The sequence below is a fragment of the Mauremys mutica genome, chromosome 6 (genome assembly GCF_020497125.1).
Source record: "Mauremys mutica isolate MM-2020 ecotype Southern chromosome 6, ASM2049712v1, whole genome shotgun sequence".
In the NCBI taxonomy this organism is placed as follows: Eukaryota; Metazoa; Chordata; order Testudines; family Geoemydidae; genus Mauremys; species Mauremys mutica.
The window spans coordinates 78,462,253-78,489,176 of NC_059077.1; the positions used below are offsets into that span (position 1 = coordinate 78,462,253).

A 26,924-nucleotide genomic window follows, 5' to 3' on the forward strand; every position below is an offset into this window, starting at 1 on the left:
GATCTCCACCCCTAAAATGGCTCCTAGAGACCATTGAACTGAGGGTGCACATTAGGGTAGCCCTTAAAGCTGCCCTAATGTGAGCCAGTGGCCAAGCCAAGCCTCTGAATATTGGAGGCACAGACCAGGTCCCATAAGTCCACCTGCTCTGGGATGAATCTGGCTTATTTGTTCAATACCCCTTCTTGCACCTACCAATAGTTTGGACAGGAAAAACAAAAAAACCCACCCACCCACAACTCCTGTCACGAAACCAGCCTACTTTTCAAGCTTTAGCCTCTGCAGTCTAATTGAAAAAATATTGATAAGTGGCAAGTACAGGTCCAAAAGTCCATGAATTCTAGTAGTTCTCAAAAAAAAGACGACATTTATAACAGTCATTTAAAAAACAAAAGTCAGTGAAACAGAATGCTGTCACTGGATAATGGTTTCCTGCTGCTAGATAAATGCCAAGACAAAGATGCAGCAGAAATAAAAAAATACAGCGTCAGGGTGACGCCAACATGTTTATTCCCCCTCCCCCACCAAAAAAAGATGGGAAAATTTGTTCAATGACTGTTATCCTGACAATGTAATTTCTATTACTCAAAGAACTAAAAATAAAACAGAAACCACAGTAATTTTATTACGAATGAAATTATATGCATTGCTAAGTTCTCAATGCTGTAATATCTTGGAACTTTTTGTATTGGCTTAAAATAAAAGATCTGATTCTATGTTTCAAGCAGAAACCCAGCAAAGGATGTTTAAAGAAAATTTCTATTTTTCAGTATATGTCGCCCATGGAAGATGAGCGGACAGTCCTGGAGACTGGAAACCTTTATTTGTTCTCAGAAGAAATATGAGGTGGGTGAGGTCTGTTGAGACTCCCTGATGTGTTGCTCTCCTGACCAGAACGGACCATCTGTAAGGATAAAAGGTTAGGCAACTGTCCATTCCTATTCCATCTTTAGCCACCCTGTGAGACTGCTCACAAAACAGCACAACAGTTGTCTTATTATGTGTACACTGGGAATCACCTACCTCTAGGTTTTTTTGGTTGTTTTTTCATTAAACCAGCAGACTTGAGATCATCAACTCTATTCACATAGGCTAGCAAACAGCCTGCAGATGAAATACCTTTTAGCCACTGTCAGCCTGAGTCAGATTTGAATCAGTGATTTAGAGGGGGAAGCTCCAAAATCCTGTGACTCCTCCAGCCTTCAAAGTACATTAAACAAAAATACTAATACGTGTAAAGCACTTGTTCTTATTGATGGATGTTTCATTTAAACTTTAATCAATAAATAAGTACTAGACATCAACGATTGTGATAGGTAAAATCAATGTCAGTCAAATAAAATCAGGAACTAAAATGCTTATTAAAATTTAAGCCTCTTAGTATACATTTCTGTGAGCAGGAAAGCAATGCATTTCCAAATTGCAAGGTATCAGCCCAGAACATGATAATTGTATAAAATGGAAAGAAGAGCAGTTCAACCAGCTGACAATATACATAATTGTACTGGGTAATATTATTATTAATAATACCCAGCCCTCAAATGTACTGTGTATTATTTTGCTTTTTATAGGTCACAATAAAATTTAATAAATGACTGCAGTTGAATATTTTTGAAGTCATTAATGTTCTCTGTGCAAATACATTTGTTGCTTTTAAAGTCTTAAATTATTGTATTACTGTCAAGTAATTTGCAATTAAAAGTAATAAATAGGTAACTAAATTCAATTTATTGATCAGTTTTACTACATACTAAAATACAGTAATTTATGCAAAATATTCTGCTTTTTCTTCCTTCTGTCTCTGAGCAACCTATGTGTTGTTCTCCTGAGATATGTAAATTATTGTTTCCATCTGGTTTATTGCCGTAAGGGACTGCTGGAGAATTTAGTTTACGAATGCAGGTATGAATAAAAATGCTGCACTTTACTGGAAAGCCTCTATAAAGGATGGGAGAGAGTCTGTAGTTAAATCCTCTTTCAGCACCCATCCAACACACACATGCAAACACTGGGTGGGGGAGGAGGGGAAGAGGGAAAATAAATGGAGACGCTCTAGGGCTGGGGGCACTTCTTCAAATCTGTCACTAGAGCAATGATTTGGACTGGAAGAAAGTTACATATCTGCAGATATCAGCCTTTCAGAAATATGTTGGCAGCACTGAACAAAGTCCTATTGATTTTAGGTTGGACAATTGGCTGTGGAAATATTAATTCAGTGGTTTCTCAGATGCTGCATTATGTTCTTTAACCTAATGCAGGAATCTTTCCTTTATTTATTTGGCATGGTCAATAGCTGCCCTAGTGTGGCCATCCTCTCAGGTTAATCCTATTTGGCTGAGCATGTTTAAACCAAAATAATAAAAGGAGAGAGGAGAGGTTCTGCCATTTTATAGTTACAATTTGAAACTGCCTCATGGGAAGTTCAACACAAATTTGAATCCCTGCTTTCTGTTCAGAGGTTCTTGTGGCAGCTCCCAAGTTCTACTCTGAAAATGCCCCACTTAGGCCTGGTCTACACTGGGGTGGGGGGTGGGGGTCGAACTAAGGTACGCAACTTCAGCTACGCGAATAGCGTAGCTGAAGTCGAACTACCTTAGTTCGAACTACTTCCCGCGCCGTGAGGATGGGTATCGACGTCCGTGGCTCCCCCGTCGACTCCGCCACCGCCGTTCGTGGTGGTGGAGTTCCGGAGTCGACGGGAGTGCGTTCGGAGTTCGATATATCGCGTCTAGATGAGATGTGATATATCGAACTCCGAGAAGTCGATTGCTACCCGCTGATCCGGGTGGGTAGCATGGACGTACCCTTAGTCATTATTAATGGATTGTTAATACTAGCTTAATTACTTCATTATTAATTTCTCATTTAACTAATGAATTAGCAATCCTGTTCATTTAGATGGTAGTGGCTTGTAATCCACACTATGTAAAAATTGAGTTTGGCAATCTGGAATGATGGCTTCTGACAGCTGATTTAAAAAATAAATATGCCCAGTCTCTGCATTGCTGAAGACCACAGAAAACCACAAAAGACTGATTCAGTGCATGTTCACACTGTGCATTGGCCCAGACATTGTGTACTAATCTGGCCATTAGTAAGCATAAAGTGAATGAAATACCATAAAAATATTTTAAGTGTTCAAAGTACCAATGATCAGAAAAAGCCAAAATAAATATAATTTATTACAAAAAAAGCTGAGCCTGGCTAAGTAGCCCAGTGATAGTTTCAGACATTTGCAAATCTGAACAGCAAGCTTGGATGCCTGTTCCAGACCTGGCAGGAGCTGGAAGTTGCATGGGCAATGCTCAGGACTTTACACCAGCTGAAATGCTGGCCTGTAATGCAGCAGAGCACTGCTGAAATCCATGGCACTATGGTGCATTCCACCAGCTGGCGATCTGGCTCTTAAGATGCAACTGATTAATGCTACTGAATGACAATTCCTGCTCTGCTAGGAACAGCATTCTAGGCTGAAAGACACTCCTGTTAAACAGGCATTGTGCCTCCTCAGGAAAGAAAGAGACCTTTGATTACAGTGTGCTTTTTAGACCCAGCCCTCAGTAGGCAAGAATATAGAGGTGCACCAGGAATTGCCCCTTTTTTAAGGAAAATTAGGAGTCATTGTAGCACCTTAGAGACTAACATTTATTTGGGCATAAGCTTTCATGGGCTAAAACCCACTTTATCAGATGCATGGAGTGAAAAAAAATACAGTAAGCAGTGGATATAGATCTATATCAGCACATGGAAAGATGGGAGTTGCGTTACCAAGTGAGGGGGGTCAGTGCTAACAAGGCCAGTTCAATTAAGGTGGAAGTGGCCTATTCTCAACAGTTGAGAAGGGGTGAATATCAAGAGAGAATCATCGAATATTAGGGTTAGAGGAGACCTCAGGAGGTCATCTAATCCAATCCTCTGCTCAAAACAGGACCAGGACTAGGACTAGGACCAACACCAACTGGGTGGGTGGGATTATTTTTGTAGCCACTCCCAGTCTTTATTCAGGCCTAATTTGTAAACTGGATGCCATCAAATTAATTCCAGTTCTGCAGTTTCTCACTGAAGTCTGTTTTTGAAGTTTTTTTGTTGTAGAATAGCAACTTTTAAGTCTGGTATTGAGTGCCCAGGGTGATTGAAGTACTCTCCTACTGGTCTTTAAAAAAAAAAAAAACTACCATTGCTGTAGAGTCAGTGCCTCTCCAGCAGCATTAATAGTGAGCACCATGGTGGTAGACAGGCTGCTACATTATTTAAACATGTTCAGAGCATGTGCGAACACTATACTGGTTAAACCTCCAGCATCCTAGTACTACACCAGTGCTCTTCCCATTGCTAGAGGAGTTGCTTCAGTACAATTGCAATGGAGGACAGTTTAAAGAAAACTTAGAGCATAGAGACAGCCAAGGAGGCACAATATCTCCCCAGCCTCCCCATTGTACAATGGGATAGATGTGATGTGCCATGTTTTAGCATAAGCCCTCTGCGAGCTACTATAGAAGAGCAGGTCCATGGCCTTGGCTCCTACCCCACCTCCCCTAACTCCTTTGTTGGAATGTGGGCTCTTGGATGTCACATCAAATGAGCAACCTTTACACTTACTTAAATGCAGGGATTCAGACTATGCACGGGAAGAGTTGGCTTTGTGTCTGACCTCATCTGTGGCCCTGCATGAGAGAGATCGGGTCCTAGGGTTAGACGGGACCACAGAGGTCATCTAGTCTAACCCCCTGCCAAGATGCAGGATTTGTTGTGTCTAAACATCCAAGACAGATGGCTATCCAGCCTCCTTTGGAAAGCCTCCAGTGAAGGAGCTTCCTTAACCTCCCTAGGCAGTCTGTGCCATTGTCCTAATTAAGACCAGTAGAAAATATTTCCTGAGATTTAATCTAAACCAATTGCTGTAGTTTGGACCTGCCCTCTGTGGCAAGAGAGAACAACTTTTCTCCTTTTTTATGGCAGTCTTTCAAGTATTTGAAAATCACTATGCTATTCCCCCCCTTTATCTCTTTTCCAAACTAAACATACCCATTTCCTTCAGCCTTTGCTCATATTGTTCGCATTCCATCCATTTGGTCATCTTGGATGCTTGTCTCTGGATCTTTTCCAGTTTCTCTACATCCTTTCTATACACTGATACCAAAATTGGACACAGTACTCCAGCTGAGGTCTAACCAGCCCTACTCTAGGCCTAACCAATCCTGCTCATTTATACCAGGGATTTCACCACAGTTACTCTGGAGCCACATCAGTGTAGACAGGGCAGAATTTAGTCTACAGCTCTCAAGAGATGCCAAGCTACTATACTAATCCAGCAAGCCACTGAGGCCCTTGCCAGACATCATTTGTGTGGGGCTGGGAGGCACTGTGAAAGAATTTATACAATGGCATTCTTTGTGGTGCAGAAAACCTGAGAGGAATCAGTCTGTCAAATGCACAGTTTTACTGAGCCAAACAGCCCTACAAGTCTCTAAATAAAGATTTTCAAAAATTCAGTACATCTTTATTTAAATGCATTAGATGTCAAGTTGTTGCAAAGTGCCTCTTCACACTGTAGACTTTTTAATAAGCATCTAAATGTATTGGAAAATGGATATTTAATATATTTTTATATAACTGCAATACATGCCTCAACTTGCTTTTGGGCTAGTGGTCAGAAAAAAGGATCCTGGAGGTCTTAGATCTCTCCTCTGTGCTGTAGGCTTGAGTAAATCCTTTAAACTTGCAGGATACATCTAAACAGCAAACAAACATCCAGAGCTGGCCCATAGCTGCTGATGCTCACAGGACTCAGGCTGCAGGGCTGTAAAATTGCTGTGTAGATATTTGGGACCCCACCAGTTGGAAAGGTCCTAGAGCCCAAGTTCCAGCCCAAATCTGAACATCACAATTAGGCAGCCCCTTAGCCAGGGTCCCCACAAGTCAGAATCAGCTGACATGGGCCAGCTGTGGGTGTTTAATTGCTGTGTAGACAAACCTTGTCTCCTTTTTCCTCCAGCTGCAAACATGAGAGTATAGATCTCTTATCCATTCTAAGAAATAGTTTATGGGAAAATCATGGCCACACTAGCACAGAGCACCATGAAACTGCAACCCAACATCTGCCATGCTCCCACCCACCATATGATAACAGGGTAGGATGTAACTCTGGGGTTGGGATTTACCCAGAGAAAGGTGAAGCAATGGTTTATTGGGGGGTGGGTACAATTTTAAGTTTGCAGCTAGGGATCTATTGGACCCCTATCGGAAGCTGCCCACAGTTTGCGTTGAATTGTTACACATCCTTGCTGACCAGCATTGTTTATGTTGCGGCTGAGTCCAGCCTCCCTTCCCCAGGTAGTACAGGAAGTTTGGGAGCCTTACATTATTTCAGCCTCCTCCAAGGTTGACTTTTTGCCTTTGAGCGCCAACAGTTCTGGCATGGGAAAGGGCATCTGAATTGCATTTGAGTGAATTCTAAAATACAATAGCATAGAAGCCTAGATAAGATAAAAGATTATCAAGTCCAACGTTTAAAAATTTACAGGCTATTATTTTTCTTTTGTCAATATTAACACTGTATCTGAAACCCCAACCTTGTTTTCTCCAGATAGCAGCTGTACATTTCATTGCGGAAGGTCGCCATCAGATATTGACAGAAGTTTAGCATAGCTGATTTGCTTAGCCGGTAGATTTATGCTACCATTTTATCCAATTATTCTTTGACATTTGTCTTTTATAGGAGACTGATGAGATTTTTCCCTCAAAGCGGGGGGGGGGGGTGAGGCGGAAGGGTCTCCTGTAAATGAAAGTCAAGTAACTGACAAGCCCATGGAAGTGAAATCTCCCAGAAATATTTCTGAAAAAGGTTCCATGGAGCCAGACTGTAATTAAGAAACTCCTAAAATGAGATATTAGACATGTCACCATATATTCCAGCTACAATGAGCTGTTTAGAAAACTGACTTTAAAAAAAATATCTTAAAATACATGTATTTGCCAGCTGTCAACAAATTCTGCTCTTACTTATACTAGTCTTTTATCCTCTGTGGCAGAAGATAGTTGATTTAAAAAAAAAAAAAAAAAAGAAAAAAGCCTATGTTTCTCTCTCTCCACCCTTAAAAATGTGGCTTGCTTTTTTACCTCAAACCCTTCAAGCCAAAGATTGTAGTTCACATAAACAGGAAGACACCTAGCTGGGGTGGGGGAGCATGTGGGGTGTTACCGTCCACAGACATGCTTTATGCTATGGCATGTGACTTTGTTTCTCCTGGAGGGGTGGGGGAGAAAGACACGACTCTTAGATGGATTCTGCTCTGCTGTGATGGCAGGCATGGCTTTATGGGAAGAGCCAAACACATAATCCTCCTCGAAACCCTCAGATGCTTCTATTCAGCAATACCTCACACAGAACCCAGCTCTGAGCGCTAAGACCTTCACCCCAAAAGGGGCTTTGGCCCAAGCTCGGCTGGGGAACAAATGGAATGACAGCTTTGGAAGGAGCTGTGCTAACTAACATGAGGAAGTGAGGTTCAGAGAGAAGCAGGAAGCCATGAGAGCTCCTCTTGATTCCACCGACTCTGAAGTTTCTCCACCATCTATAGCACTTGACTCAGGATCATGGGACATCTGCAGAAAAGCTACACTGTACTCTGCAAGGCAAGCAAGCCTACCCAATAGGATTATTTGGATGAAACGTCATGGGTTCAAGTTCATAGGAGTTTTCTGCCTAACTTCTGCAAAGTTGCATATCTTTATACTGCAGGGCAGGATCTGACCCAAAAATCATTAGCAAAATATTTTTATTTTTGTTATAAGAGGGCACTATTGTATATTCATGATTCCTATAAAAGTCCATTTGAAATTCAGTGTTGAAAAGTTGACATTCTATTGAGCATTGTACTCCGGCTTCTGTAAGTAGAAATTCCCTGCATTGAAGTTTAGATTCTGAATCTTGAGGCAGACATTTATTATTCTGTAGACCTTGATGCTTGTGATTGATGTCAGTTTTGGAGTTTGTTAAGAAGAGTGCTGACTATAGAACATTTAATGAAATGTTTCACTAAAGGCTGCATAAACTATTAGGTTTTTTTTTTATTAGGATCAGCACATTAAGAGGTTGGTGGAGGTAGATCTCTGTTGGGCATCATGACCCATTCTGTCTGTTAGGTTCCTAAACTATTTGATCTTCCTGGTTAAAGCATCATTTCTATATTTGAGAGATGATCTGTTCATGAAATAAAGGTCCTACGTCAAGAAAAGGGGTATTGGTTATAAGCAGTTTAGAAATAAAAACAGAGCAAACTGCATAGCAGAACTATTTCTAGTTCATAGTTCCCAAATGTTGTATAACTTCCCTGAATGTTTATCCATTAGTTCTAAGCCTCCCGGCATACCACGTGACCATCTGGTAGTTCAGGTCCATGTTTTAGATTTTTGGAAAGCAGACAAAGCTTTACAAGGCCTGTAACTGTACCAACGTTTGTACTGAGGAAGCGCCTAGAGGCCATAACTAGGTTGGGGGCCCCAGTGTGCTAAGCACTGTACATGCATATGGTAAATGACAGTCACGACACCTAAAGAACAGGAGCCATCATTTACTAGGTGTGAATACAATGCACAGTACTCATGGAGGTGTCCAAGTCCTACCACAACATATTTTTACATTAACCATTTTCTTCTGTGGAAGAGCTCTGACCTTGCTCCTGTGGGTCCTGCGCTTCTAGGTGGTTTATGCTAGCCTCAGTGGCTCACTGTGACCCTCCACCTAGCCCTTCTCTCTCTCTCTAGGGCCAGGGTTACAGTCTACTGAGCCCTTTTCATCATAGGCTGCAAGGAGGTTGGCGGGAGAACTCCCACAGTTTCTGTTCAGCCTCCTGTCTTGACAGGGACCGGACTTCCCCTTCCAGGAGATGTTCCTGTAGTGGTGGTGGTGGGGGGAACCCGGCCCCGCCCTCTACTCCGGGTTCCAGCCCAGGGACCCTAATGGTAGCAATTGGCAGCCAACCTTTCACTGCCAGAGTTGCTACATTTCCCTGGGCCACTTCCCCACAGCTCTCCCACTTCTCTCTTCTTCACCCTTACCTTAGGGCTCCTTTAACGATGTTTTAGGGTGTCTTCAGTAACCAGCCCTTCAGCTGCATTTCCTCTCCTCTGGCTCCCTGACTCCCCTGCCTGACTGGAGTGAGCCCTTTGTATAGTATCAGCAGAGCCTTAGAGTCAGGTGTTCTCATTAGCCTGGAGCAGCCCCTGCTCTGGTCAGTCAGGGAACAGAAAACTGTTAATCCAGTGGCCAGTATATCTGCCTTCTGCTACACCCAACTGGCCTGGGTCTATCACACTTCCCAGATGTACAATACTTGTGTTACAATAGAGTCTAAGCAATGAAACCAGACAGCTTGAAATGGAGTGATTAAGTGAAATTTAAATTACAATGACTCCCAATATCATTAACATAAGTCAGGGGGAGAAGTTAAATAGCTTCCACTACTGTAACCAAGGCCCTGTGGTGGCCAGCATGCCCCAACTGGGAGGAGAGATGTTCACATTAGTCCAAGGAGCCTTCTGCTCAAATGGAGGCTGGCTGCAGCCCAGAAAGGAAGCAGGGTTTGCTATGGAAGGGATGTTGCAAGGCCTGACAGATCTGTGGATTGAGTGTTTTTCCCAGGCAACATCTGCCAGCATGACATGACAATTAAATTAAAGCTTCTGTCCTCTGGGAGGATGTTTTGTTTGTTGTTTATAGTTAAAGTCAACGTGACTGTTATGGGTACATGCGTTTCCCACAGTGTCTGTGCCCTGAGGACTGGATTCTTCCACTCTTATGCAGGATGAACAGTTCTTCGCCCCATGAGTAGAGTTAATAGGACTGCTCAGAGCAAGGTACCACTCAGTGAGAGTTAGAGTGGCAGAAGACAGCCGTTAATGATTTTAGATCTTTCATGGTTTGGAGATCCGTTAAATGCTAGACAAAACCTATAGATGGGGATACCTCCAAAGGAGTACTGACAAGCATAATTCCTCTCTAAATTCCCCTGTTGCACTGGGATATGGAAGGGTAATTTACTTCACTCCTTTTCAGGCAGCAGAATACTCCCCATCCCTCTGCTGGCTGGTGGGGTGAAGGGAAGAGACAGACCTCTATTCCTACTGATGTACTGTCCTGCAGTTGGGCAATAAGCACCAGCTGTACATAGAATTCCAAGCCTGCTGTGGCCCAGAATCTAACAAAGGACAGGGTGGTTCCAGTCCACATTTGTCTCCTCCAGAGAGCTGTATCAAAAATCATATGCTCTTACCCTCAGCAAGTTCAGGAGCTGTAGCTTTTCTTACACCACTTCAGGATACCTAGCTTGACATCAGTGGGACCTTATTCATATTTGGAGTAGCCACACATGTAAATAACTGCTTGTAGAACTCAGCCTGAAGTCAGACTTTGGACAGGAGTGAGAAAATGCTTCCAGGATAGGCTCCTTATAATGAGTCTAAAACTCCCCATCTTTTTATAAGACATTGTTTAAAAATCCTGACTTCAGGCTCAGTCCTAATCTCATCTGTGTTTCTTTCCTTTGTAGATCTTAGCTGAGCTTCAAGAGGCCCCATGAGAATCCATGTTGTTAGTCAAAGTCTTGGGAACAAACAAAAGCTTTAGGCAAAATACACATACGCTTACATGTGTTTTAGCTACTTGACAGTACACAAGACCATTGTACATTAGTTGTTGCAACCAAAACCATTATGAGAACATCTGAAATTGTCTGTTAACATTGCTCAAGGGGTTTAGATTACATTGCACACCTAGCACCAATAGAGGTTTTTCCTCCATCCCTCTCCACAAGTTAAATCAGCTTTATCTTCTCTAGACTGCAGTTCCTATTAGTTCAGCCCTTCTGATCTCATTTCAGGATTTTTGTTTATTTTACTTGTTAGTCTCCCTTGATATTTTCTGAAGACGTACTTTCTTGCGGGAGTGTGGAGAGCAGGTCTTTGTAGAAGTGTTGTGTATGTACTTTAGGCCCAGAATATTAACAGTTCAGTTTTAAATAACTGGATGCAACAGGGGTTTAGTAACAAAATTATGGAGCCTTTCAAACCTGTACCAGGAACTGAATAAAAGCCCAAATTGGTAGTGGTTTAAAGTTATATTTTGCTGGCTGTTTCATGGCCATATGAAATGATTTGGTGGCCTCAGTCTGATTCCCAATGAAAAAGTGTCCCTGACAGTTGGCATTGGCCATCTAGGCAGCCTCAGAAGGGATGTCAAGGACTGAATGGGCATGAAAACTGGAGGACTCCCACAGCTGATCTTTCAAAACCAAGGTTGAGACACATTGGTGAGGCAATGTAAGGGAACCTATCCTGTAGATTTCAGTCTCCAATTCTGTTGGTTCACTTTAAAAAAATATACACTTTTCTGTGAGAATCATAAGCAGCCAAGGTAGGGTTACAAACGGCACTTAAGATGCAACCACAAGTGGAATAGGATTATTTTAATCAAGACTGGAAGTTTTTCTAAGAATTCCTCTGGCCTGTGTTATGGAAGAGGTCAGAGTAAGTCATCACAATGATCCTTTCTGGCCTTATAACTGGGATGACCAGACACCCCATTTTTAAAGGGACAGTCCCAAATTTAAGCCCTCAACTTGCACAGGAAGTAATGATTGACCAAGGGGTGCAAGGCAGGTACAAATACTATGCACTGGTGTAAATGGCTACACAAGGTGCAGGACAGCCTGGTATCAGCCAGAACAAAATATAGATGTAAGCAAAAATAAATGCCAACAGGACTGATTCACCATTGTGCTACTCCAGTTTTATGCTATTGAAACTCCAGGCAGCATGTATCATTCAAGAGCAATCTTGTCACTGGAGGACTCTTCACAGCTGTGCAGTAGCAAATTACAGAAGGACATTGATGCTGCTTCAAGTATTATTAGCACCTGATCAGATTTCTACTTAGAAATCTATGGAGACTACACTAGTGAATGGGTATTGTTCACCATCACCCTTCATCTCCAAGAAGAAGTAGAGTTTGAATCCCCCAAAGCTATCTGTCAGAGGAAGCACTTTGCAGGGTGGGGGACGGCAAGGAGAAGGGAATGTGCTAAAATAGGAGGATATCATCTTGTGCCTGCTGAGTCAAAAACATTAAATTTATACTTCTGACTCAGGGTGTCTACAGTACACAGCAAAAAAGTGGCAGTGAGTGTCAGAGCCCAGGTCAACAAACTCAGGCTTGTGATGCAGGAGTGAAAAACAGCAGTGTAGATGTTCAGGCTCAGGTTGGAGCCTGTGCTCTGAGTCTCAGTGGCCCAGCTTCAGTTGAAATATCCCTGCTGCTATTTTCAGCCTTGCACCTCAAGGGCAAATCAGTTGCCTGTGGCTCTGAGACTCTACCCTAAATTAGTTCATATTGTAGCCCAACAGAGGAGAAATAAAATGACAAAATAAAATAAAGTTTGGAGAAATCTGAGTTAGGAAAAACAATGTAAAAGCTATATTCTGATCTCTTGAGAGTACTGTATTGTGAGTCTGCATGTGTTACACTTCTTGCATTTTCACCCAGTTAACCAGACAGAAATCAAGAGCAATTACTTGGAATCTAGCTCATCTCCTCTCCATTAGCCTCATTAAACATTTGATATCTGGACTCCCAGTGACCATTTACTACAAGTGGAAATAATTATACTAGTCTCCTGTAGAAAACAATTTTACTGGGACAAACATCCCCTCTTGTAATAAAATTCATTGTCAGAGTCATGAAGCCAGTAAAGCACTACAATGAATTTGTGCTGAAGACAAGCATCTCTCTAACAGAGACTCTGGCTGAAACATCCAGAAAGTAGCAAAAACAATAAGTTTAAAATGCAATTAAAACCAAAGTAAATTGTGCTTAAAATTATTGTTGGGGACCAAAAGCTGGAAGAGGCAAGTGCCTGCATTTAATACATGTACAGAACACCAGAGTTAATATGCTTGGTGCCTGCTAAAAGGCCATAGTCTGCATTAGTGGCATCAGTTTGTTGCGGAGACGTTAACAAAAACAAAACAGGGACAACATTTTCATATTTAGCAGCCTGAAGCAAGTCTCCTGAATCCAGATTTAACTCCCTAACAGCTGATTTTCAGAGTTGCTGCACACTTGTCAATGGGGGGCTGCAGATGCTCAGCATGTCTGGACAATCTGATCACTTTGATTTAGAAACCTCAATATTAGGCACCTAAATCCATTTTAGGCACCTAATTTTAGGCATCATTTGAAAGTGTAGGTTTACATTATTTTGTTCTCTGCTGCTGTAAAGCCAGGCAGATGATTATATCATATCAAATATAATTAAATGCTGGACTGGGACTCAGGAGACCTGAGATCTGCTCCAACTTTGCCACTGGGTGACAAGTCACATCACCTTTCTGTGCCTCAGTTTCCCAGTCCATAAAATGGGGATAACAATACTTCATTTGTAAAGCACTTGGAGATCTACTGATGAAAAGCACAATACAAGAGATGGTATTCTGCTTCTCAGCGCTTTGCTAGCATCAGTATAGCCAATGTACAGGCAAGGAACTAACTCAACCAAAAGCTAAAAGCTTTGTTAGTTTCCAGTCCACTGAAATAGGATAAAATCAGTAGGTGTTTTATCAGTGAGACATAGTGCTTGCTCTTGTCATGTGCAGTAAATGCAGAGATACACATATGAGTGCAAGGTCAAAAGTGATCAACAGGAAGGGCAGGGGAAACCTGCTCCTGCATTAATGCATACTTGACAGTAAGCAAGTGGGCACACAATAGGTTTAAGATTTAATTCTGCTAAGTGCAGAGGATTGTGCCTATTGTGTATCATCGTGACTGTGCATAGTCTAGTCAAACTAGCCCTGGAACACAGCCACCTGGGACTCCATACCAGGCATTACACAGTGATTTGAAACATTAAAGCCAAGATATTTAGAAGGGGAAAAAAATATTGTCAATTATCTAATAGAACTGAAAACTATAGAGCAGATTCTGATATGTGGAAGGGTAACATCTTATTCCACAAGTAGTACCATTGACTTTAAGAAGTAAGGTGCTACTCAACATCAGAGAACAACAGGATCTGGAGATTCTATTATATACATACACAAAAAATGATCTCCTACATAAACCTGCATTAATGTGTCACTAAGGTTGCTGGTGACCATTCTTAATTAACACTAAATACAAGAAATTCTGGAATGAGTTATTTCCCAGACTTTTAAAGTCACTTCCTCTTCCATACACATTACAGTAAACATTCCCATCTAAATATTAATAGGACATCTTTAGTGGCAGCCATAGATTATCTTTGAATTTGACTTCAACCACAGCCCTGAGCAAGAAGTGATGCATAAATCCAGGAGTAGTCCTGGAAAGTGCTGTGATTCATATACATACCTCTGAGGAACAGGAAGAATATATAACTGACTAATTCCTCCTCAGCATCCTCCTTGCTCTTACAGAAAGAGTTAGTAATTTACTCTGGCCATTGCTACCTGCATAGCTCTGGCTCCTCCCCACCCAGTCTCTGCCCACCTACTCCAGGGAAAGAGCAAACAAATGAGTAGCCTTGATTCCCCTATATGCCCAGACCCACAATTCAGGTAACCCAAGACATAGTGTAGGAGAATGTCAAAGGGTGCCTCTCAAGCTACCTTGCAAGCAGCACTGCCTAGCCTGTTTCCATGGTCTCCTACTCACAAACACAGTCTGTTACTTTTTCACCACATGTACCTTTAATCCTCAGTTTCCTGGCTTGAGCACAGGGAGCCTTTCACACACAGCTTTCTCTCCTACACACAGCTCACCCTCTGGGCTTCTCTCTTACTACCTGTTTCTTCCAATTATATATATTCCCCATTCCTAAACCAATTACCTCATTAGCCCAAATGCCACCAAATGTCAGTAATCCCCACCAGTAACAGATTGATTGCATGCAATTAGTCCTACAGGCTTCTCAATGCTGCAGCAAGCTCAGCAACTAGGGTGCCACAACTTGCCCTCTGTCACAGCAGGGTTCTTAATCCCTCTCACTCTCTTCTGCAGACATTTAGTCTGAGTCACCATCTAGCTAGCCCCTGGCAGCACACAGCAGAAATAGATTTAACTTACATAAAGTGAACAGTGTTGTGGAAAAGTAGAGCACCAAGTTCAATACAGCATTCCATAGTCTTGTGAATATAGTACATGAACTCAGTGAGAACACGGCTACCACTCTGAAATCAGTGAGAACGTGCACTCTCTAACTGAAGCCGTGAAAGGTTGCAAAGGCTTTGTGTCTCTGAGTGATACTAGGCAGATCTCTAACACTTTTGTACCTTGCCAGGCCAATAAAATACTAACTTAACTAAATAGCAATGAGATGCGTTAAGTGTCCATGCCTGTCTGCCTCTCTGGGGTGCCTGCTTGTGTCAGTGTGAGTGGGTGAGGATACCTACATCAGTGAATATGAGTGAATGGCTGGGTGAGCATGGGTGGTTCAGGTACCTAGCTAGATGAAGGGCTCATTAAAACACTAGGACAGAAACAAGGAGAGAATGGGACACAGCTCAGTGGCCCTGTTTTGACATCTTGTCTTCTAGACCTTGTAAATCATGGCTGTGGTCCTGGCTAAATGCATTGTAATGAGGAGCCTTCCCAACACATAGTAAAATATATTCCTGATCTTCACCTGACGAGGTGCTGGTGAATCATTGTCTAGTTCTCCCCATAGTACATAACAACTCCAATGAAAGTTATTAATCTCTGACATCCGGGTGCAGAAAAATATGCAGAACGAAACATAGTGGGGAGGACAGAAGAGGGAAAATGACGTTAGAGCATCCGAAAATAGAGATGTGGAGATAGGAGAGAAGCTGGAGTGTGTATTTCTATAGAAGACTCCTCCCTCCATAAAAAACCTATAGATTTTGCTTTTTTAGGATAAATTATGAGGAGTGTGAAGACTTTTAATAGGAATATCACAGTTTGGGGATTTCAGATCTACTCCACAGATCTGGCCACTAGACATTTAAAATGATTAAGAGCTAAGAAACCATAAAATTACTTCAGTGAATAAACAGTTCAAGAACTGTGGTTACTGCTTTACCAACAGCTTTCCAACTGTTCTGCTGTTCTTGTGCTCAGCAATGATCCCTCAAGGCCAATGCTTTCTGGTTCAGTTTGGTGACTACAGAAGCTTTTCTTTTATTGGTAGCTTGGTCCTGCTCCATCCTAGCAACATGCCATCTTGCTCACAGGGAGGGATTTGCATATTATTCTTCATCTTAGATTCACATCCCTTCTAGACATTATCACCTAGAACATAGGTAAAACCACATAACACAAAGTTAAAGAAAAATGGCACACAGGAGTTCTTGCTACATATTAGTGTACATAGGAATTAGCAAAGTGTTCTGCAATATCATGACAATTTAAATTGTGTAATTTACATTTACAAATCAAATATCTTTCAGCAGAGACATGTCAAAATCTCCAAGGGCCCACTGAACATAAAGCTCACAAAATGACCTCCTTCGAACATCTGATCCTTATGACATGAACAAAAGGTTTTTAAAAGGTGGGTAGATAAAATGAGAAGAATAGTAGCAAGAAAAGACACAATGTGTTTTGGTCAGGACAGCAGTTAGCTGATCAGGTTAGAGAACAGTAATTAATTGCTTAATTGTTTTGAAAGGACATGCTCTAGAAAGTAAGACCTTTCAGTGACACTTTGCTTTAATGGTACATTCATTATAGATGAGTTTCAATGAGCCTCCTGTGGGAACACATGACACACATTAATACCAGACAAGTTTATTGTAGTCATAGCTCTTTTAATAAATGCTTAAACTGAAAGCATCATTGTGTTACTATTCTGTATATGGCTCAAAAGTTTTATACCACAGTTACAGTGTCTTGTAGCCAAAGATTTCAATGCTGTTACAGACATTAATGAATTATCACATGGTAAAATTCATCCCGGTGGTGTGGGCCCACAGTATGTAATTAAAAAGAGGTAGATGAAAAACAAAACCTGGATGGCTTAGGTGGACTGAAACAGTCTCTTCTAGCTGTCTGGTTTTTTTTTTTCTTCAAAATGACAGTTCACACTATTTGGATGTGTATCTAATAAAATTCCTCCAAAGTTTGATGTGTACTGCAGTTTGGGCCCATTTCCTAGACTTTACAGGTAGCCCCAAGTAAAGTACATTGCAGTAATCCAACGGGAGGTAATCAGATGAAACAGGATGATGTTACCACAGAATTCCTAACCCCTGCAGGATTCCTTAACTAACATGTTAAGCTTTAAGGGGCATATCTACCTTTGGGCTTAGTATAGCTGCTGCTGCAGTGGAACAGGAAGTGTTTCCGTTTCCTGATGTCCAGGTTTGGGGCGGGGGGCAGATTATGCTTATTTTTTGGCTCCCAAGATGACTTCTCAGTGGGGGGGCGGGGGCAGCTCTTTGACAATACAAGACATAGGAATAACGACCTTACACCCAGGTGTTGGCTGGAAAGGGAAGAAGGCTTCTGGAACCCTCTGAAGATAGCGATAGTAGCTGTAACACAAGAACCTCTTAATGCCAACTAGCAAGGGGGTCCAGAAATACATGGATCTCTTGAGCCTAGTATGTACATTCTAGTTCACCAACAAGTGTCTTGAGAGTTTGCTAATAACAGCTAGTGTCACACTGGTCACCAATATCAGCATAAAATGCAGGTACAGATGTTGTGTAAGGAGTTATGTAGCTATGCTGAAAATTATGTTCTTAAAGTCTGTGTCTAGGGCCAGATCACCAGCAAAGGTAAAAAGGAGGTTCTCTGTCAGCCGAGAAACTTTTCTCTATCTGGCTGTCTACATGCAAATTAAGTATTATATGGGTCACATTGTTTCTCCTCTCACCAGTCTGAGCCAAATACTAATGAAGGATTGTGAAAACTTCAGAGAGAAAAGTAACAGGAAGAAGTAAACAGTGGGCAGAAGGGAACAGGGGCACCTATCTTGAGGTGCATATCAAAGGTACACGTCAAATTTCCTCTAATATATTTCAGGGACAAAGGCCTGGTCTACACTAGGACTTTAATTCGAATTTAGCAGCGTTAATTCGAACTAACTGCTCAACCGTCCACACCAGGAAGCCATTTAATTCGAACTAGAGGGCTCTTTAGTTCGAATTTGGTACTCCACCTCGACAGGTGGAGTAGCGCTAAATTCGACATGGCTAGCTCGAATTAGGCTAGGTGTGGATGCTAATCGAACTTAGTAGCTCCGGGAGCTATCCCACAGTGCACCACTCTGTTGACGCTCTGGACAGCAGTCCGAGCTTGGATTCTCTGACCAGCCACACAGGAAATGACCCGGGAAAATTTGAATTCCTTTTCCTGTCTGGGCACTTTGAATCTGACGTCCTGGCTGGACATCGGGGCGAGCTCCGCAGCACCTGCAACGATGCAGAGCTCTCCAGCAGAGGAGTCCGGCCAATCCAAGAATAGAAAGAGGTCCCCAGCATGGACAGACCGGGAAGTCCTGGATCTGATCGCTGTGTGGGGCGAGGAGTCTGTGCTCTCGGAGCTGCGCTCCAGCAAGCGGAATGCAAAGACCTTCGAGAAGGTCTCCAAAGCCATGATAGAGAAAGGATACAGCCGGGATGCGATGCAGTGCCGCGTGAAAGTCAAGGACCTGAGACAAGGTTACCAAAAAGTCAGAGCGGCAAACGGATGCTCCGAAGCACAGCCCCAGACATGCCGCTTCTACGAGGCACTGCATGCCATTCTCGGTGGGTCTGCCACCACTGCCCCACCAGTGACCGTGGACTCTGAGGATGGCATAGTGAACCTGGACAGTTCCTCGGCGATGTTCGCCGATGGGGAAGATGAGGAAGGGTTTGTGGAGGACGGCGCAGGCGACAGCGAACACAATACCGCTTGCCCTGACAGCCAGGATCTCTTCATGACCCTCACAGAGATCCCCTACCAACCCTCCCCGCCCGTTAACCCGGACTCAGAATCAGGGGAAGGATCAGGCGGTAAGTGCTATAAACATGGAAACTTTTATTTTTTTAAAAACGGGTATAGAAAAAATAGAAATACTATATACAAAATTTTACATGTCAAACTATATAAATAGTAGGTCCACACATATAGGGATTGAACAGTAATCCTCTTGGGACAGTTCAACAAAGCTCTCAGAGAGCAGCTCGAAAAGCCTCCGCAGGAGGTTCCTGGGGAGAGGTGCCTTATTCGGTGCTCCATGGAAGCACACTCTTCCGCGCCAGGAGATCCTAATGTAGAGAGGAATCATCGCCTCCACCAGCATTGCTGCATATGGTCCTGGTCTGTGCAGGGCTTCCAGTAGCATCCGCTCTCTCTGACTGCGAGTGACCCGCCTCAGGGTGATGTCGGTCTGGACAGGCTGCATCTAAGTCGGGCAATTAGTGTATTGTTACTATTGTTAACGGTTTACAATTAGGTTGCATAACAACGACCCTCACTTAACGTGCTGGAGGCCACAGAGAACAAGCAGACATTGATCTTTCCCGTGCACTGGCGGGAGGGCCTGGAAAAGGCTCAGCCTTTCTGCTTTCCAGATTGCCTTTAGCAGGAGAGCACAGCTATCCACTAACTGATAAGCATGATCTACTTTAAGGCTTATCAGGACTGTCTGCAAGACGGATTATGCTGTCTCTCCCCGCTTGTCCGCTCTCCTGTGCAATGGCGCCGCCAATGAGAGCGTATTCCGAAATCTCGAACTTTTCCTGAGATCTCGTGAGACTTGGTGCCCTGTATGGTCTTGTTCAGAGAAACTGACTAGACTGTGTTCACTGTTCGCAAACATGTATCTGTTCAAGGAAATCATTTACTGTTTCTCATCACACAGCTTCTGATCTTTCCCGGACTGCCCCGGCATCCCCCTCGCAGAGGCTGGCTCAGATTAGGCGGCGAAAGAAAAAGACTCGGGAAGAGATGTTCACGGAACTGATGGCCTGCTCCAGAGGCGAAGCGGCAGAGCAGAGATAGTGGAGAGAGACCCTCTCTCAACAGCATCGCACACACATCGAACGGGAGGATAGGTGGCGGCAGGAAGACCATCAGGCGACTCAAACGCTGCTTGGGCTAATGAGGGAGCAAACGGACACGCTTCGGCGCCTTGTTGATGTTCTGCAGGACCGCAGGCAGGAGGAGAGAGCCCCCCTGCACTGTATCTGCAACCACCCTCCAACGCCAAGAAGTCCTGTCCCCCCCCTCACCGAAAATTACAAGACGGAGGGGCGGTAGGGGCCGTGAGAACTGTCACTGCACCACAGCTGAGCGCTAATGTTCCACACACCTCTGACGCTATAACTGTTTAGAAGCGCTTCCCTTACAGGATCACCCAGTCCCAAATCCAAGTTTCATCACCCCACTATGTAGTAGATTAATAAAAGCTGTTTGCTGTTGTTCACTCTTTCCGTCACGTCTTTCGTGTCAGAAGACTGTGTATGTGGGGGGGGGGGCAGCGGATTTATAATTGCACGGGATAGCCTACATTAGCAGGGTACAGACTATCGGGGGCAGGATCAACTGCAGGGCACACACAGACTGCATTCAGTAGTCACCAGGGTCCCTCTGTGTGGTGTATGCTGCCCCGGGTCATTCTGTGATGTGTACGCTTGTCCACGGTCCTAGCGCCTGCCACCCCCTAATGTTAAGGCATGCTGCCCTTACCATGCACTTCCACCGTAGGCGCGATTCTCTCCGCTGCCCTGAGCCCCAACAAGAGCCCTCATCCACGGACAGATACTCACCCTTCCCCCACACCCCTCACCCCTTCCTACGCCCAAACCCACAGCCCAGAGCCTGCATCCAATTCCGTATGCAAAGACGGCACCACTCGCCCCTTCCTGCAAACCCACCCCTACATGCACAACCACTTGAAACCGTCCCCCACCCCAGAGACCTATGTAGGAGCAGGAGGATGTCCGTCCTGTATTGTACAAGCTGTATGTACATCAGTGCTGGTGCCAGGATAGGGATGTGAGTCCCATCTATAGCCCCACCGCAGTTTGGGAATCCCATCGCAGTGAAGCCATGTATGATGTCCTGGACGTTTCCGAGAGTCACTACCTTTGAGAGCAGTTGCTCAACGATTACGTGGGCTACTTGCATCACATCAACCCCCACGGTAGATTTGCCCACGCCAAAGTGGTTCGCTACTGACCGGTAGCTGTCTGGCGTGGCAAGTTTCCAGAGGGCTATGGCCACTCGCTTCTGCACACTCAGGGCTGCTCGCATCCGTGTGTCCTGGCGCTTCAGGGCAGGGGCCAGCAAGTCACAGAGTTCAAGGAAAGTGCCCTTACGCATCCTGAAGTTTCGCAGCCACTGTGATTCATCCCAGACCTGCAGCACTATGCGGTCCCACCAGTCCGTGCTGGTTTCCCGGGCCCAGAATCGCCGTTACACACCATGAACTTGACCCATTGCCACCATGATCTCCACGGCGCGGCGTACCCTGCTTTGTGAGAGGTCTGCGCCACTCTGTGACTTCCTGTCCTCACCGCGCTGCCGGAGCCTCCTCGCCCGATTTCTCAGCAGCTGACTGTAGAAGAGGTGGACGATAAGGTGCGAGGAGTTGACAACGGCCATAAGTGCAGCGATGATCGCAGCGGGCTCCATGCTCGCAGTGCTGTGGCGTACGCGCTGTAACTGACAAGAGACGGGCGCGAACAGATTTCCCGCCGGCACTTTCAGGGAGAGAGGGCGGGAGTGACGGTTCAATAATGACAGTTAGCCAAAACCACCCTCAGCACATTTTTTCCCCCAGCAGGCATTGGGGGCTCTACCCAGCATTCCAATGGGCAGCGGGGAGTGCGGGAACTGTGGGATAGCTTCCCACAGTGCACCGCTTCCAAAGTCGACGCTGGCCCCGTGAATGTGGACTCAGAAATTCGAATTAGTGTATTTAGTATGGATACACAAATTCGACTTCATAAGGTCGAATCCACAAATTCGAACTAAGTTGATTCGAAATAGTCTTATAGTGTAGACAAGGCCAAAGACAAGGTCCTGTCCTCCTTCACCTAAGTAGTAAATGGACAGCAAGTTTGCTTAATGAAAGAGAGATCTCACCCAGGTTTGGCTGAAAACACCAGAAAGAACTTTGGGCGAGATAAGCTTCTTTAGACAGGAAGGAAACTTGTCAGTTAAGTTTAGTCTGTAGAAAGAAAACAAAATCATAACCTATGTGACCATTTGTTTCCAATATCCTTACTCACTATCAGTTGAATCCCCGTTCTTTGAAAATAAGAACATTCTTGTTTTTCACTATAAGTATATTTAAGTTCTGATCCTGAGTTGAATCCTACCAACTGGTGTGTACTATTCCTTTGGGAACATCAGGCCTGATCATCTGTGTGTATTCAGTGAATAAGGCCTGGACTCTACAGGGAATGCTTCAAGGAATTGGGGGCTGATGTGTGCCTTTGTCTAACTTGTACAGAGACAGTAAGGCCTGTGAAGGCCTGGAAAGAAGTGCTTGTGTTGCCAGAGGCTGGTGATTTCAGGGAGCTGACTCACAGCAGGCACAGAAGTGATTTCCTCGTGCTAAGAGCCAGTGGTGGGAAGGTACCTCACAATCGTGAGTACACCTGGGGAGTATCACAAGAACTGTAATAAGGGACATAGCATTTGTGAGTAATATATTCAGTCAAAGGATCAGGCATAGGGCCCATGGAGGCAATGGTTCTTTTGGAGCCAGTAGACCCTGGCTCTGTTATTGTTATGTTTTGATCCGGTAAATGAAAATGGGCTCTTTCATGCTTCTTGTTTTTCATTATCTTGTGTTCTGTCACTCTTGGAGTTTTGCCAGGTGACCTAAAATGATTTTTCCTTTTTTATCCAACTTTTTCTCTGTCTCCTCTCTAGATTTATGCCGCTACTTTGGTTTTGCTTTATTTTTATTTTTCCATGCCAGAGTCTGTTTTTCCCTGATGGTGTGGCATGGAATTCTGGGAATCTTCTCTGCTACCAGCCGACATTCCCAAGTTGAACTTGGACTGGAGTCAAATGCAAGTCACTTGCTGAAAGGTTCCAGTGGCAAAGAATTGTGTTAATTGCATGTGGGTGGAGTGAGACTGGCATCCAGTGCTGAATTATGTTAATTCATACAACCTCAGGCTTTTTACTTCTATGTTAGATAAATTCCCTTGTCTAATACAAGTTGCCAATTGCCTTTGAACAGTTTCCCAGCATGCGCTCTAGCCCCTAAGGGGAATCCAGTGCTCACAGAAAGCCCCCACCCCACTTCGAGACTGTCCCTCAGCTGTGGATGAAGACTTCAGTTTCAAGCCTCCTTTTTAAAGGGCTTTCACCAATCCCCCTTCTTCTGGCATGGTGCCTCAAGGTTACTGAGGGTAGGGAAATTCTAATTCTGAGAGATGTCCAACCAGACTGGGTCTCCCAACCTCCCAACATATTTCAGTAACATAGATTGCAGTACTTCCTAATTTCACATACAATGACAGTACATAAAATCCAACAGGATATTAATGTTCATCAGATCAAGACTTTTCAAATGATACTTCACAAGGCATGCACTGTACGAAACACATCATAATCATATCATCTTGGTGAATGGGGGGGTCCAGGGTGCTACTCTGAGGAACAGAGTGTCACACTGGACTCTTCCCAGATCTAGCTGGTTAGGATACATGTAGGATCTAAATATAACAAACTGGCAACCATCCACTAGGGCCAGTCAGCCATGACTGTGACAATCAGTTTGTAAAGAAGTTTGACAGGAGTGTAATCTGTCTCCTTTACGCCATGTACCAACAGTCATTGTTATGGTTAATGCTTTTATCACACAGAACTCCTTCCCTTTAATGATAACTTCCTGAATTAATGCTCCAGGATTTTTTGAGATGGTGACAAACTCACAAACATGTAAGTCTCCTAAATGAGGACAATGATTGCTTTCTCAAATAAGAAAACTACAGGGTGTGACCAGTATGATCCCATCAGACTTACAGCTTGCAGTGCTACCCACCTTGCCTCACTAAACTCTCCCATTAAGTTCTCACCATATGTACTTATTGTAGGATTTCCATCTATTTATACATGCCTGCTGGGCAAAATAAAATACTTGGCACTCAAATAGCACTTCCCATATACCATTCAATTTCCACTGTGCATAGTGGCTTTGTACTTGGAGTGTGATGGAACACACTTGCACACTGAGTAACAGCACACTATATTGGTGCAGCTTCATTACTTATTGATATAACATCATGATATTGAGAGGCCCTGAAATAAGGTTAAGTCTCTTTAATTGTCCTGAGAGCTAAATGGACAGATATATATTTATGGATGGGTGGCAACTCTGTGCCCAAGTCAGGTACCCACCCAAATTTGTCAAAGAATATCAATTCTCCAACTGAGAAAAATATCTTGCCTCCTCAAGTCTCACAATATAGTCATGGTGTGACACTCTGTACCTCAGAATAACACCCTGGAACCCCTATAGTCACCCCGGTGATATGATTATGATATATTTTGTACAATGCATTCCCTGTGAGATATCATTTTCATCTGTTGAACATTAGTATCCTGTTGCCTTGTATGTACTACCATTGTATGTGAAGTTATGCAGTATTGCTCTATGTGTTACTGAAATACGTTGTGAGGTTGGAAAATGCCCACAGCTAGCCTTTCAGTTGCAACAAAGGAGGGCCAGACATGCACTGATGGCCCATCAAAAAGAATCCACTCTCCTAGGGACTCCTCAGAGAACGCATGTACACATGGGAGCAAACTAGCAAGGATCGTTGTAGCAGCTGGAAGAAAGTATAAAAAAGTGGCAGTGACATCACATCATTACTTGGCCAATCCCCCTCACTTCCCCCTCCCCCACCCGATAAACACCTGGAAGATCATCTGGAAGACAAGGACTTTGAATTAGGGAGATTGATCCCAGGCTGAAAGGAAGTTCAGTCTTAGTATTGAGAACTACAGCTGCCTGGAACATCTACTAGGATGAGAGAGAGTTTGATTCAAATCATGCTTAGTCTGTTAAAGTTAGAATTTAGATTGCATTTCCATTTTTATTTCTTTTGGTAACCAATTTTGATCTCTATGCCTGCTATTTATAATAATTTAAAATCTATCTTCCTGTAGTTAACAAATATGTTTTATATTTTACCTAAAACAGTATGTTTTTTATTAAAGTGCTTGGGGAATCTCAGCTTAGGTTAACAATGGCTGTTGCATGTCCACTACCCATTTGTTGGGGTGGCAAACGAATTAATGAACTTGTGATGTTCAAGAAAGTCTTGAGCAGTGTAAGACAATATATTCCTGCAGTGCAAGGCTTGGAGCTGGGGTGATTTCCTGGTGCATCTCTCTGTATGATTCATGACTGGGTCAGGAAGTATTCATGAAATTTAGCTGGGTGTGGGGCACCAGATGCTGATGGCTGAGTGAACATAGTGTCTGAAGATGTGTTGCTGCTTGTCACTGTCATAGCTTTGTGAGAGACACCCCAGGGTGGAGAGTTAAGGGAGCACAGTGGTCCCCCACAGTTCCAGGTTGTAACCTTGGGATCCCACCACAGTGGTGCAGCTAGGGTGACCAGGTGCCCGGTTTTTGACTGGAACACCTGGTCAAAAGGGGATTCTGGTGGCTCTGGTCAGCACGACTGACCGGGACGTTGATTGTTCAGTTGGTGGCACTGTGCAGCAAGGCTGGCAGGCTCCCTTCTAGCCTCCGCGCCTCGTGGCTCCCTGGAAGAAGCAGCATGTCCCCTCTCTGGCTCCTATGCATAAGGGCAGCCAGGGAATTCCGCACACTGCCCCCACCCCAAGCGCCAACCCCGCAGCTCCCATTAGCCAGGAACCACAGCCAATGGGAGCTGCAGTGGCAGCACCTGCGGACGGGGCAGCGCGCAGAGCTGCCTGGCTGCATCTCCACAGAGGAGCCGGAGAGGGGACATGCTGCTGCTTCTGGGATCTGCTTGCGGTAAGCACGGCCTTGAGCCTGCACCCCTGAATCCCTCAACCTCCTGCCCCAGCCCTGATCCTCTTCCTGCCCTCTGAACCCCTTGATCTCAGCGTAAAGCACCCTTCTGCACCCCAAATCCTCATCCCCAGTCCCACCCCAGAGCCTGTACCCCCAGCCAGAGCCCTCACTCCAACCCCCCCACCGCAACCCTATGCCCCCGCTATCACTGTGATTCCACCGATCATCTGAGGAATAAATGCCCTGTGTTGGGAGGAAGGCAACAAACAGCCAATATTAATGTTGCTGTTCTCAACACAGAAGCTCCTTAGGAGCCTATCACTTATCATTTTGGTTTTGTGGTATTAGCCTCTGCAGCCATGGAGCACATTAAGGAGTTGTCAAAATTAATGGTAGAGAGTACCTGGGATGCAAGCCTTGGGGGCTGAGGTGATTGACTAGTGCCTCTCTCTCTCTATGATTCATGTGTGGCTCAGGGATCATTCATGTAATACAGCTGGGTTCCACTTGCTGATGGCCAAGTGATCACAGTGCCTGGAGGGGTTTGCTGCTTGTCACTAGCATAGCTTTGTTAAAGAGCCTTGGCTAAAGAGTTAAGATGGCACAGTGATCCCACAGTTCCAGGTTGCACGTCATACATGAGTTGGTCACTTAGAGGGTTGAATTAAAATTTTGGGTCTTTCATTCAAGGATAACTGTAAAAAAGTGGTGGTATAGCAGTAGCACCCAAAACACAAGAGATATGGAATGCCTGAGTAGAAGCCGAACCCTGGCATCCAATGGGTTTCAAATGCAGCAGGCAGGGCTTTGATTGGTGGAACTGTTTTTATCTGTGTGTGTTTAAGAGAAGGAACAGAGAGAGACACTGAAGTGACAAGAACACCACACACACAGTAACAGAAGTGCTGGTAATGGGACTTTGAGAGAAACCTAAAAGAGGAACCTTTTGAGGCACAGAGTGCTG

At 44.1% G+C, this 26,924-nt stretch overlaps 2 long non-coding RNA genes across 4 annotated transcripts in view; both read right to left on the bottom strand.

The window, feature by feature from the left end:
* Nucleotides 1-780: 780 nt before the first annotated feature.
* LOC123372527 lies at nucleotides 781-14,799 on the bottom strand. The gene is made up of 3 exons (XR_006580329.1): nucleotides 14,723-14,799; nucleotides 1,024-1,200; nucleotides 781-904 (listed from the first exon to the last, which is right to left on the bottom strand). It is a non-coding gene; the product is annotated as an uncharacterized LOC123372527 (long non-coding RNA).
* Nucleotides 14,800-16,041: 1,242 nt separating this feature from the next.
* Nucleotides 16,042-26,924, bottom strand: part of LOC123372397 — a 37,529-nt gene continuing 26,646 nt past the window's right edge. For all 3 annotated transcript variants that reach the window (XR_006580261.1, XR_006580263.1, XR_006580262.1), the window contains exon 3: nucleotides 16,042-16,285. This is a non-coding gene — a long non-coding RNA (uncharacterized LOC123372397). The remainder of the gene's footprint in view (nucleotides 16,286-26,924) is intronic.